Genomic DNA, 15,130 nt, shown 5'->3' on the forward strand with positions numbered 1-15,130 from the left:
TGAATAACCTTACATATATCTTTTCAAATCAGTATAAATATATACAGGAGCTAAACTCCCAGAAGAATTGCTAGGTCAATTGCAATGTTCATTTATAATATTGACAACTATTTCCAAATGGTGGTCCATAAAAGTTTCACCAATTTTACTCCCACAAATATACATTTTCAAAAAAATATACACATTTTCCCCCTAAACTTTTAATTTTTTGGGGGGGAAGGAACTGGGGATTGAACCCAAAAGCTTTCTAACACTGAGCTACATCCACAGTCATTTTTATATTTTATTTGGAGACAGGATCTAAGTTGCTGCGGTTGGCCTCAAACCTGCCATGTTCCTGCCTCAACCTCCCACGTCACAGGGATTACAAGTGTATGTCACTGTGCCTGTTTACTTTTGCCCTTTAATTTTTTGCCAAATAATAGGTTAAAAATGATAACTTGTAGATATTTTTTCTTTTAGTGAACAAGGCTGGCATTATTTCATTTTAAGAGGCTCTGTACTTCTTTTTTTGTGTGAAATTTTCATGTCCTTTGACCATTCTCCTATGGTCTTTTACTTGCTGATTTGTAGGAACTCTTTGTATGTTTAAAGAATGACTGTTACTGATAACACATGTGCACAAAATATTCATTAAACTATTACCTGAAAATGCAAAATGTGAGAAACAATTTAAATGCTCAACTATAATAACTATCATAAATGTACAAAAGTTACATGATGTATAATATAGCAACACACTGAATGAGAAAGTGATATGAAAATCTAGCCATCTTTTATTAAGCCAGACACTGAACAGATTCATAAAAGCATGAAACAATTATCATCTTTTCCCTAAAATTTTCTGGTTTGGAAAATAGTTATTTCTGATAAACAATACACTTAGCTCTAGCCCCAATCCATGAGTTTTGTGACCACAGATTCAATAGCTACTGATTCAAAATATTTTAAAAAACTTGCATCTGTACTGAACATTTATGGGTTATTTCTTATCATTGCTCCCTAAACAACATGGTATAACAACTATTTATATAACATTTATACTGTATTAGAGATAATGAGTAATTTGGAGATGCTTTAGAGTATACGGGAGGCTGTCTGGGGGACATATGCAAATATTATATCATTTGCAGCATTTGAAAACTTTGGTATCTGCAATAGGATACAATTCCCCATGGGATACTAAGGTAAGACTATATATTTTTATGTTAATACGTAATGGTTTTATTAATGCTATTTTTAAGTAAATTAATAAACTTTTAAAATTCTCACTTCGAGTTTTAATGATAAATATCAATGTATATCCCATTTAAAAAAAAAAAGCCCTGTGATGACTTTAAAATGAGCCTGAGACCAAAATGTTGAAATACATACCACTGGAAACAAACAAATCAGGATTTCATAAAGCCAGAGTGCTAAAAGGCAGACAGATAGATAAATAAACTGGGGAGACAAAAGGGCTTTTACTTACTAGAGTACTAACATAAATATAGAGCAAGTGCCAGGGTTGGAAAAATTACCATTTTGTAAGCATCATGGTAAAGAATGGTTCTGGTAAGAAATATTAATGGGGTTGGGGATGTAACTTAGTGGTAGAGTGCTTGCCTAGCATGTGCAAGACTCCAGGCTCAATCCCTAGCACTGGTCAAAAGAAAGGAAGGAAGGAAGGAAGGGAGGAAGGGAGGGAGGGAGGGAGGCAGGGAGGGGAATCAATGAAGAGGAGTTATCTTTTGTTTTAATTGGAAATAATTTCCCCTTCCTCTGCATATAGGGTGTTCTTACACATTTAAAAGTTGAATAAGACCTTTAGTTTAATCCTCAGCAATGATAAAAAATTTTAAAAATTAAAATGGAATACGATACATATTATAAAAAAATATGAAATGAGGTATCCTTCCTAAAAGCTCAAGGGTTAGACAATGTAGGAAGGTTCACAGGTGACATAATCAGATTATGAGAACTGTAAAGTCATTAATGAGTTAATCCAAGACAGATAAATTTACTTGAATGAACTGCTGGGTGGTAACTGTAGGCAGACTGGAGGAACTCACTGGGGGTGTGGCCGTGGACAATATCTTGTCCTGGCTCCATCTCTTTCTCTGCTTCCTAGCTACCATAAGCTAAGAGCTTTTCTCTGCCATGCCCTTCCATCATTATGTTCTGCCTCACCTCATGCCCAAAGCAAAGGATTTGGTTGACCATGGACTGAACCACTGAAACCATGATCCCAGAATAAATTTTTCCTCTTCTAAATTGTTCTTGTCAGGTATTTTGGTCAGAGAAAGAAAGCTGACTAACTAGGTTAAAAATGATAAATTACTAATTTTGCTACCTAAAAATACTGCTTTTCTAGGCTTTTAGTGACCTTGTAGGTGAATAAGACAATTGACAGATGTGGGTGACAGGAGACGCTAACAGTCCTGAAGAATGAGACAACAGACCCAGGTATCTCTTTCCCTATTTCCTCATGTATCCTCAGAAGCCCAGGCAGATTTGGGGGGTAATCTTTAATGTTCAAATTCAGAGCTTCAGAACTCACAAGATATCTATGATAGCATAGGAGAGATTTTCTTCCACCAGTCCCAAACCAAAGTTAAAAGCATAATTTGGCTATAACCACAAGCACATGTGATCTGTGTGAGGAATTTCAACAAGCTGTCTACTTTCAGACCAATATTTCTCACTGGTGCAGCAGGATGAGAGGCGAGTTGAAGCTGGAGAGGACTTTGGACTAGAAAGAGATGTTGGGCTGACTGAGGTGACTTATCTCTGTGACAGCTGTCCCCTTAAAAATAAGCAAGTTTTAGGCCTTTGATATCTGAGAGCAGCCCCTGGTAAGAAGAAATGGTGATGAAGTAGAAAGGTCAGGATAAGATTCTTACTGTATGACTTTTGCCCTGTATGGAAGTGGCAGCAAGCAGTACAGTCAGGTGACAATTACAATTATAAAAGACTGAATTCTACATACAAAATGAGGCTTAGAAGTGTCAATGTATAATGTTCGAAAGTGAGGGCTACTCAAAGTCAAGAACCACAACTTTTGTCACAGTGGCTGGATGTGGTAGCACAGGCCTGTAATGCCAGCTACTCAGGAGGCTGAGTCAGGATTGCAAATTTGAGGCCAGCCTTAGCAAGTGAGACCCTGTCTCAAAACAACAATGACAACAAGACTGGTGACGTAGCTCAATGTTAAAGAACCCCTGGGCTTTTTTGGTGCCATCTGCTCTGGGCGCCACCTCCTGCTCCTCCCATCTTTGCTGCCTCCCCGAGTCACTGCCTGGGCAGCTCCGACCGCCTGGCTCCCCGTACTAGCAGCCGGGTCTTCCTACCTTAATGAGGCTGGCCTAGAATTTGGAATCCTCCTGCCTCAGCCTGTGGAGTTGCTAGGATTACAGATATGCAGTACTGTGCCCAACTTTTCAGGTTTATTTTAAAAGTACCTGAAGTTTCTACAACATGGCAGACATTGACAAAAAAGAACAGTCTGAACTTGATCAAGATTTGAAAGATGTTGAAAAAGTAGAAGAAGAAGAAACTGGTGAAGAAACAAAAATCAAAGTGCGTCAGCTGACTGTTCAGATGATGCAAAATCCTCGGATTCTTGCAGCTCTTCAAGAAAGACTTGATGGTCTGGTAGAAACACCAACAGCATACATTGAAAGCTTGCCTAGGGTAGTTAAAAGACGAGTGAATGCTCTCAAAAACCTTCAAGTTAAATGTGCACAGAGAGAAGCCAAATTCTATGAGGAAGTTCATGATCTTGAAAGGAAGTATGCTGTTCTCTATCCACCTCTATTTGATAAGCGATTTGAGATCATTAATGCAGTTTATGAACCTACAGAAGAAGAATGTGAATGAAACCAGATGAAGAAGAGGAAATGTAGGAGGAGCTGAAAAAAAAGGCCAAGATGGAAGATGAGAAAAAAGATGAAGAAAAAGAAGACCCTAAAGGAATTCCTGAATTTTGGTTGACTGTTTTTAAGAATGTTGACTTGCTCAGTGACATGGTTCAGGAACATGATGAACCTATTCTGAAGTACTTGAAAGATATTAAAGTGAAGTTCTCAGATGCTGGCCAGCCCATGAGTTTTATCTTAGAATTTCATGTTGAACCCAATGAATTTCACAAATGAAGTGTTGACAAAGACATACAGAATGAGGACAGAACCAGACCATTCTGATCTCTTTTCTTTTGATGGACCCAAAATTATGGGTTGTATAGGGTGCCAGATAGATTGGAAAAAAGGAAAGAATGTCACTTTGAAAACTATTAAGAAGAAGCAGAAACACAAGGGACGAGGGACAGTTCATACCGTGACTAAAACAGTTTCCAATGATTCTTTCTTTGATTTTTTTGCCCCTCCTGAAGTTCCTGACAGTGGAGATCTGGATGATGATGCTAAAGCTATTCTTGCTGCAGACTTTGAAATTGGTCACTTTTTACATGAGCATATAACCCCGAGATCAGTGTTATACTTCACTGGAGAAGGTATTGAAGATGATGATGATGATTATGATGAAGAAGGTGAAGAGCGGATGAGGGTTATCAGCTCTTTGAAGAAGTCAAAAGCTGCAGTAAATCTTTTCAATAAAAGCTCTCTGGATGTCTCAAAAAAAAAAAAAAAAAAAAAAGAACCCCTGGCATCAATTTTCAGTACTCCTCACCAACCCCTACTCCCTGGCCCTACATAAAAAAAAAAAAAAAACCTTTGTCACTTTGAAGCATTGTAAATAAAATGAACATCAATTATGAGTACAAAAGTTGGGATTCTTAACACTGAAAGCCATTTTTACATATGACTTAAAGTGTAATTTGACTAAAGTTATTCAGATGCAGCATCTATTAATTAAGAGAATGTTATGTACCAGGCAGTGTTTAGCTGCTTTTCATATTTCTCCATCTTATTCAAACATACACAGCTGAATAAAATAGTATAGCTGGATTTTGAACCATACATTTTTATAATTCCCAAGCATGAGCTCTTTCCATTTAAGATTTAAAATTAGCATTTATAAAGTTTGTATATGGTATCATTAGAGAATTCCAATTAAAAACTAGTAATTAATTAATAACTATTATAGCTATTATTTTCCCAGAGTGCTCAAATGAAGTATTCCTACTTGAAAATATGATGTTTCTATAATTTCACATATTCTATATATATTTATGTAAGCATGGAAGACTATCTCCGCAGATCCCAGCAGGTACTACTTTTTTTTTTTTTTTTAAAGCAATTAAAGAGGCCTTACATTAGCTTTCAGAATTTTTAAAATGGCTAACTAGTTCAATAGACTAGAAAAAATCTTGTTAGATTCCTCAGAGTTACAGGTGTTTTTTTTTTTTAATAAGGAATTCCAGCTTATTTCATGGTAGTAGATTGGAAATTATATAAAAATGCTTGGTTATTATGAAATGCCTTATATACTATAGGTGGGCCTTTCAGACTCCAATAGCTGAAAGGTCTTAAACTACACCCAGAAAGACAACAAAAAACTCCCAAGCCACACATTTCCTGTATTACTGGAAATATTTTCTGGCAAGGTAATAGCATACCAGTATTCTTTTCCTTCAACCTGACTTATTAATTTTTTTAAAAAGCCATAAATAAATTTTGTAAAATTTAAGTCTACAACCACATATTAAGAATATTACAATTTAAGAAATGATGAAATTATTCTAAATTGTTTGTGTTCCACATGAACAATAAATTCTCTTATTTACTGCTAATAAAATAGTTCCATAATATAATATTTAAATAAAAATTTGAAGTTCTAAAAACATGCTATCCAATCAACAAATTTACTGAATATTTCATTGCATTAGAAAAAGAAAAGAAAAATAAAAACAATGAATTCATGGCAATTCAGTCCACATAATAACATGTTCACTTTGAAGAACTAAAACAGAAGCTGCCATTTCAGGTTTTGTTTAAGGTGTAGAAATCAATTTTGAAAGTAATTTATTTACTTAGTATATCCTATACCTTTTATAAGGCTAAATTATCTCTGCTATATAAAGTATATTTATAGTTAAAAATTTGTTAAAAATATATAATATAGCTATATAATATATAATTATATATAATATAATAATATAGTTATAAAACACAATATGAGAAACTAAGGTGATTCTGAAATAAATACATCTGAATTATGGGAAAACACCTTAATACACAAAAAAGGAATGAATGAAGAGATAATGAAATTTGTAGTCAGATAGGTTTTAAAATAGATGGACATCCCGGTTTTACAAGAGACTATTTTAAAATAAGAAGAAATTTATGATGAAGACTGAAAGTCTTCATTTTTAACAACACTTACTAATTAAAGCAAACAAAGTCCATTTGGATTACTCTTCAGATAAAAGGGATGAATATTTTCTTCTCTCAAAGGTTGCAAATACTCACAGTAAGGTATAAATCAGAATAATCAAGTATTTGATTTTCACTTTCAAACTCTAACTTGAAACACTCTGGGTTGTCAATAGGGAAGTAAAAAGAAAAATGGAAGGAATAAAAAAATGGTAGCAAATATTACTAGAATTTAGAGAATTATAAAATTATGATATTTGTAAAGCTTACTCCAAACTATATTTTTGGATTTAATAGGATTCAGGTAGAGTTGACTGTTTATTTGCAGACTCAAATAGTTAATAGAAATTGATTTCCAGATCCAACAGGTTTCATTGCTATCAAGTACTTGGTCTTTTAACACAAAACATAAAAGAGTCAAGGACTAGACCCATGCCACTGTGGCCCGGAGTTCTGAGGCAGAGCCACCTCCCGCCTGTGCTGGGGTTCCTTATTCACCAAAGCTTGGCTCCACAGCCCAACATCAGGAAACATACAGGCTTGAGGCTGCCACCACCAAGAAACTGGGATATCGCTGCTTCAATCAAAAGACAAAAATAAGGACCTGGTAAGATATCACCAAGGTCCCTATGGCCTAGCTGCACCAAAGGTTTCTCTACTAGGGGGGCTAACAGTTATCCTGTTGCTGAGGTAACAGAGTCTTGCATAGGGTTGCCTATCTCTTGTTTCTCCTACTAACAGCCAACTTCCTATGATTATCCTCTCAATAGTCATATAATCTAATACCTACATATTCTCACATCATACCTCATAAACATCTCAGCCAACCTCCCAGTACTCCTTTCCATCATCAGAAACTGTAAACCATTATGTAAACCTATTGATTATATGGTTGAAGACAACCAAACTCATCATTTCTGTTTATAGTGACAAAATGTAAATGTAAACATAGAAGCTAACTGATATATGGCTGCATGTTGGGTACATTGAGTTCTTTAATATTGATCTCTTCCTTAAAAGTGGGGTATTGGTAATCTATAGGCACACTATAAGACAATAGGGCAGAAGCTATAATATCTTTGATCTACACTGCAAGAGAGGAAGACACATAGACATGAAAAAACAAAGAAACCAAGACACTACAACAATAGAATTAAAAGATAGTGAAGCAGGTAAAATATCAGAGAAGAAGTTCAGAATATACACAAAAAATGATTTGGGAATTAAAGAACAACCTAAGTGAGCAGATACAGGCAAAAATCATCATACCAATAAAGAGATAAGCAAATAAAATACAGGTTGCAAGAGATTACTTCAAGAAAGACAGAGAGATTTAAAAAAAAAAACACACAAAAAACAGAAGTCCTCAAAATGAAAGAAATAAGCCAATTAAAAAAACTCAATAGAGGGCTGGGGTTGTGGCTCAGTGGTAGAGTGCTTGGCTGCAGTATGCGAGGCCCTGAGCTTCATCCTCAGCACCACATAAAAAAAATAATAATAATAAAATGAAACAACAACAACCACCACAACAAAACAAAACAAAACAAAAAACCCCTCAATAGATAGCATCATCAAGAGACTAGACCACTTGGAAGACAGAACCTCAGACAATGAAGACCAAATATACAATCTTGAAAATAAAGTTGACTTCACTGTGAAGATGATAAGAAACCATACACAGAACATCCAAGAATTATGGGATACCATCAAAAGACCAAATTTAAGATATATTGGGATAGAGGAAGGTTCAGAGATTCAAACCAAAGGAATCCATAATCTCTTTAATGAACTAATATCAGAAAATTTCCCAAGTATGAAGAATGAATTAGAAAATCAAATACAAAAGGTCTATGGGACACCAAGTGTACAAAATTACAACCCATCTATACCAATACCAATTATAATGAAAATGCCTGGCATACAGAATAAGGATAGAATTTTAAAGGCCACAAGAGAGAAAAATCATATTACCTATAAGGGAAGAACAATTCAGATCTCAGCAGATTTTTAAACCCAGACTCTCAAAGCCAGGCCATCCTGGAATAACATATATCTAGCTCTAAAAGCATTGAATGCCAACCAAGAATCTTATATCCAGAAAAATTAAGCTTCAAATTTGACGATGAAATAAAAATCTTTCATGATAAACAAAAGCTAAAAGAATTTACAGCAAGTAAGTCAGCACTACAGAACATTCTTAGCAAAATATTGCACAAGGAGGAAATGGAAAAACAACAATGAAAATCTGCAAAGGCAAGAACTACAATAAAAGAAAAGCCAACCAAAGGAGAAACCAAATCAAACTTAATGCCAAAAAAAAAATGACCAGTAATACAAATCATATCTCAATAATAACCCTAAATGTTAATGGCTTAAACTCACCAATCAAAAGACATAGGCTGGTAGACTGGATTAAAAAAGACTCAACAATATGCCACCTTCGAGAGACCAATCTCATAGGAAAAGACGCCCACAGACTGAAGGTTAAAGGTTGGGATAAAATATAGCATTCACATGGCCTACATAAGCAAGCGGGAGTTTCCATCCTCATATCAAATAAAGTAGACTTCAAGCCAAAGTTAATCAAAAGGGATAAAGATGGACATTTCATATTGCTTAACGGAAGGATGCATCAACAAGACATAACAGTTATAAATATATATGTCCCAAACAATGGAACATCTACATTCATCAATCAAACTCTTCTCAAGTTCAACAGTCAAATAGATCACTATACAATAATTCTGGGTAACTTTAACATACCTCTTTCACTAATAGATAGAAATACCAAACAAAAGCTAAAGAAATAAACTATAGAACTTAATAATAAAATCAATAACTTAGACTTAACTGACATATATAGAGCATATTATCCATCAACGAGCAAATACACTTTCTTCTCAGCAGCACATGGATCCTGCTCTAAATAGACCATATGTTATGCCTCAAAGCAAATCTTAGTAAATACAGAAAAGTAAAGATACTACCCCGCATTCTATCAGACCACAATGGAATGAAGTTAGAAATCAATGATAAATAAAAAATAAGTACTATTCGAACCCCATGGAGACTAAATAATTCGCTATTGAATGAACAACGGGTTGCAAAAGATATCAAGGAGGAGATTAAAAAATTTTTAGAAGTAAATGAGAACACAATACAACTTATTGAAATCTCTGGGACACTATGAATGCAGTGCTAAGAAGAAAGTTCATTGCATGGAATTCATTCCTTCAAAGAAAAAGTCAACAAATAAATGACCTAACATTACATTTCAAAGCCCTAGAAAGAGAAGAACAAATCAACCCCCAAATCAGTAGGAGACAGGAAATAATTAAAATTAGAGCTGAAATCAATGAAATTCAAACAAAAGAAACAATTGAAAACATTGACAAAACAAAAAGTTGGTTCTTTGAAAAAATAAATAAAATTAATAAAACATTAGCCATGCTAATGAAAAAAAGGAGAACACTCAAATTACTAACATACATGATGAAAAAGAAAATATCATAAGATACTACAGAAATACCGAAGATAATTAAATTATTTTGAAAATTAGTACTCCAATAAAATATAAAATATTGAAGGCATCGAAAAATTTCTAGAGTCATATGATTTGCCCAAATTGAAACAGGATGATTTACACAATTTAAAAAGATTAATTTCAAGCAAGGAAATAGAGGACGCCATCAGAAGACTACCAATCAAGAAAATCCCAGGACTGGATAGATACACAATTGAGTTCAATAAGACCTTTAAAGAAGAACCTACACCAATACTTCTCAAACTATTTCATGAAATAGAAGAAGAGGAAACACTTCTAAACAAATTCTACGAGGCCAATATCACTCTGATTCCAAAACCAGAAAAAAGACACATCAAAGAAAGAAAACTTCAGACCAATATTTCTAATGAATATAGATGTAAAAATTCTCAATAAAATTCTGGCAAATTGAATATAAAAACATATCAAAAAGATAGTACACCATGATCAAGTCAGATTCATCCCAGGGAGACAAGGTTGGTTCAACATACGGAAATCAATAAATATAATTCATCACATTAATAGACTCAAAGATAAAAATCAAATGATCATCTCAATAGATGCTGAGAAAGCATTTGATAAAATATTTTTGTTCAAAAACACTTGAAAAAGTAGGGATAGGGCTGGCAATGTAGCTCAAGCAGTAGCCCGCTTGCCTGGCATGCGAGGGGGCACTGGGTTCGATCCTCGGCACCACATAAAAATAAAACAAAGATGTTGTGTCCACCAAAAACTAAAAAAATAAATATTAAAAAATTCTCTCTCTCTCTCTCAAAAAAAAAAAAAAAAAAAGTAGGGATAACAGGAACAAACCTCAACATTGTAAAGGCTATCTATGCTAGCCCCAGGCCAACATCATTCCAAAGGAGAAAAATTGAAAGCATTCCCTCTAAGAACTGGAAGAAGACAGGGATGCCCTTTGTTACAACTTCTACTTAACATAGTTCTTGAAACTTTAGCCAGAGCAATCAGATAGACGAAAGAATTTAAAGGATACGGATAGGAAAAGAAGAATTCAAATTATCACTATTTGCAGATGATGATCCTCTACGTAGAATACCCAAAACATTCCACCAGAAATTTCCTAGAACTAATAAATGAATTCAGCAAAGTAGCTGGATATAAAATCAACACCCATAAATCAAAGGCATTTCTATATATCAGTGACAAATCCACTGAATGTGAAACTAGTAAAATCATCCCATTTATAATAGCCTCAAAAAATGCTTGGGAATAAATTTAACAAAAGAGGTGAAAGAACTCTACAATGAAATTTACAACATGCTAAAGAATGAAATTAAAGAAGAACTTAGAAGATGAAAAGATCTACCTTGTTCTTGGATAGGTGCAATTAATACTGTCAAAATGACCATACTACCAAAAGCACTATACAGATTCAATGCAATCTCAATCCAAATCCCAATAGCATTCCTTATAGAAATAGAAAAAACATTCATGAAATTCATCTGGAAAAATAAGAGATCCAGAATAGCTAAAGCAATCCTTAGCAAGAAGACTATACCAGACCTTAAACTATACTACAGAGCAATAGTAACAAAAACAGCATGGTATTGGCACCAAAATAGACCTGTAGACCAATGGTACAGAATAGAGGACACAGAGTCTAACCCACATAACTTCAGTTATCTTATATTAGACAAAGGTGCCAAAAACATACATTGGAGAAATGATAGCTTCTTCCACAAATGGTGCTGGGAAAATGGAAATATACATGTAACATAATGAAATTAAACTTCTATTCTCTCATCTATTTATACCTGCTCTCTCATTAAGGCCACTATCCTTTCATGCCTATATTGATTTAAAAAACCTAACCATACTGTATTCTGGTATCTATTCTTTGTTGTTCATAAATTATTTCTTTTAAGATCTCACTCAGTATTCCATGCCATGTATTGTGCCCAGGGTTTGGGTAGGACTATCATTGCACCTAGAGGTAGGAATGTAAACCAAGTTTGGCCATAGTATTCCATCCCTTTAACCACAAAAAGTGACCCCGCCTGAACCAATCAGAGTTTTCCTAGAACTTTTGGGGGAACTTCCAGGAAAACACTCTCTTAACGTCTTTGATCATGATACAAAAACCACATAGACCTAGAACCACTATCTATGAATGAAATCAATTCAGTCATGTCATGGAGAAAGAACATGTCTTGATGACACTGAGCCCTTAAATCTAGTTCAACTTTTATTCAGTTACATTTCCTAAAATATTGTATTAGTTAGGGTTGGCTAAGTTGAGATCAAAAATTGACTCTCAAGACTAAGCAGCTCGCAGTGAGGAAACATATTTCATTCTTATTTAACAGTTTGGCGTGGATGTTAGGTAGGCTGTGCAGCTCTTTCCACATAGTCATTCAAGGATCCAGGCAGATGGCTACTCACTCATGTTCAAAACATGATTTCCAAGGTTTCCCTGAATGCTCCTGTTTTATTCAATCAAGGGGGTTAAAAAAAATCACTGAGAAACACATTATGAATATTTTTAGGAGCCAAGTGAGGAACTGACTCACATGACTTCCATTCACAATACACTGTAGAAAACTTAGTCATATAGCCACATCTTATTTCAAAAGAAGTTGGTAAATGTTGTGTTCATTGTGTGTGTCTACAAAGAAGGAGAAAGTTGATTTTGGTAGAAATGTAGTGGTCTGTACCACCAGATAAAGCCAAATCAGCAAAGAAGCTGAATACCAGACTATATCATGTCGGCTCCCAGAAAAACTGTTTTTATTGAATTAAAAACCTTAGAGGATACCATTACTCATAATTCAGTGCTATTATACGACATAGTCTAGAAAAAAATTATCAAATTTTTCAAAGGATGTTATCAAGGATACTTGTTCACTACATTATACAGTGTTTATTTATAAAAACCACAGAATAAAGTCACATCAGATAGGAGTACTAAAGATATTAAAAAATAAGTATCATTTTTTCTTTTATACTACAAGTAGTTATTTAGATAACTGATCTCATAGCCACTGTGAAGTTCTAGTCTAAAGATTTTCCTTTTTGAATTGAGTTCTGAGTTGCATCTGCATCCTCACTTAGAAAATGTACAGTTAGGGACTGGGGTTGTGGCTCAGTGATAGAGAGCTTTCCTCACATGTGTGAGGCACTGGGTTCGATCCTCAGTACCACATAAAAATAAATAAACAGAATAATGCTGTGTCCATCTACAACTAAAAAAATTTTTTTTTAAAAAGAAAATGTACAAGTAATTAGAGTTTTTAATCAGTCTCATGTCTGACTATATTTTCTCCTACTCGAATTTTACTTTCCCCTTTCACTATAATTTTTTTGCTCTTTGAGTTCTCAATGTCATGCACCTTTTGAAAAAGGAAGAGAATGATATTATAACATAAGTTTTTTTTCCCCTGTTAGTGGGTACTGAACACAGGGCCTCATGCATACTAAATGTTATAACACAGTTTTATTGTGCCACAACTTTCTTTCTCTACACAAACTTAAATTTCTGTAATACATATATTTTTCTATGCTTTACAAATCTAAATTCTTCACCTTACTGCTTGTATATATACTGAATGCCTAAGTCAAATACTGTACTATTATATATAGGCTCAATTATTTATACTCTGGTTCATCGATCCAAATATTTTTTTTTCCACTATGACTCACATCTTACAACCTAATGGCTTCACATTCCTGGAGGAATGTCAAGACATATGCTATGGCACAATTTTAAACACAACAGCATCAAATTTGTCTCTTCAGCTATTACTGTTCCAGGACATACTAGTGGTCTCAATAGTCAAATACTTAAGAACACAGATTGACTGAAATGTTAGTATAACAGAGAAAATGCTGTATGCTATAATACCACCAGGAAAAAAAAATAAAGGACCCAGAACTGTGAAGTAAAGACAAGTAGGAAATTTTCTGTAAAGATACCTACCAAAGAAGGAGTTAGGCAGGCAAAGAAAGGCGATAATAGAGATTAGAAGGATAATTCCAGAAAAAGAGGACAAATGGATTTTATACAGGAAGGATGGTGAGAATCTTGTTGAGCACATAAATACACATTAATCTGTATATGTCATTTTTTGGGTGTCACTAAAAGATGAGCTAATTCATATGATAGCGTTTTTTAGATAAAAGAACCAACTCCCTTATAAAGCACAGATTCTCAGTCGGACCATTTTAATAAAAAAAACTTTTAAAAAAACTTTAGGGCTTTTTTTTATTCCTTATTAAACTAAATACTCTCATGTTCTCACTTTGTCTCTGGCTCTCACACTCATGAATAAAGCAAGGTTGTACTTTAACAAAAAAGACTACTGCAATTGAAGCCAGGGCCTGTGCATACTAGGCAAGGGTTCTACTATTGAGCTCTATCCATTGCTCACAGTTGGCTTGTTGACTTTAAATGATTCTATGACAATATAACAATGTAATTATTATTGTTAAAGAGTGTTACTACTTCTAACTATTATCAGTTGTTTTGTTTTATTGTTATTTTGGTGCCAGGGATTTAATTCAGGGAGGCTTAATAACTGAGATACACCCACAGCCCTTTTTCTTTTTTATTTTGAGCCAAGGTCACAAGTTGTTCATTAAATTGCTTAGGGGCTCACTAAGTTGCTGAGGCTGGCTTTGAACCTGCAATTCTCCTGCATCAGCCTCTGGAGCCACTGGGATTATAGGTGTGTACCACTTCACCAAGTTCAGTTCTTCTTCAATGTGTAAAAACTTAGGGAAATAAATCTGTAGGGAAAGGAATGTTATTTAAGATTGTTAAATCCCTACCAAAACTTATATACTATAAACACATTGCTAGAATGTTATGCCACACTTACAAACTTATTAAAAAATTATAATCTAGAGATAGCAATAGACAAAGTACAATTAAATTTTCCAATTAATTATTTAGGAGTTCTATTATCCTCAACCATGGTCCATCCACCAAAAATTCAATCCTGTCTCTTCTAATTTATCCTCAACATTGCCACCCAGCTCACTGTTTTTTTTTTTTTTTTTTTTTTTTGTTTTTGGGATTGAACCCAGGGGTTCTTAAGCACTGGGCCACATTCCCAGCCCTTGTTTAAAGTTTTTGTTTAGAGGCAGGGTCACACTGATTTGCTTAGGGCCTTGCTTAGATGCTGAGGCTGGCTTTGAACTTGCAGTCCTCCTGCCTCATCCTCCTGAATTGCTGGGATTATAGGCATGCACCACCACATCTGACCCCAGCTGTTTTTAAACCATTTTTTTTTTGACCTGTTATCTTCTTGTT

At 34.5% G+C, this 15,130-nt stretch overlaps 1 protein-coding gene and 1 pseudogene across 2 annotated transcripts in view; one reads left to right on the forward strand and one right to left on the reverse strand.

The window, feature by feature from the left end:
* The window catches only part of Ndufaf2 (NADH:ubiquinone oxidoreductase complex assembly factor 2), a 184,135-nt gene that overhangs the window by 99,253 nt on the left and 69,752 nt on the right, over positions 1 to 15,130 (reverse strand). The window lies entirely within an intron of this gene.
* Positions 3,455 to 4,592, forward strand: LOC114094949 (nucleosome assembly protein 1-like 1 pseudogene; annotated as a pseudogene).

Source organism: Marmota flaviventris, chromosome 5, assembly GCF_047511675.1.
Source record: "Marmota flaviventris isolate mMarFla1 chromosome 5, mMarFla1.hap1, whole genome shotgun sequence".
Lineage (NCBI taxonomy): Eukaryota > Metazoa > Chordata > Mammalia > Rodentia > Sciuridae > Marmota > Marmota flaviventris.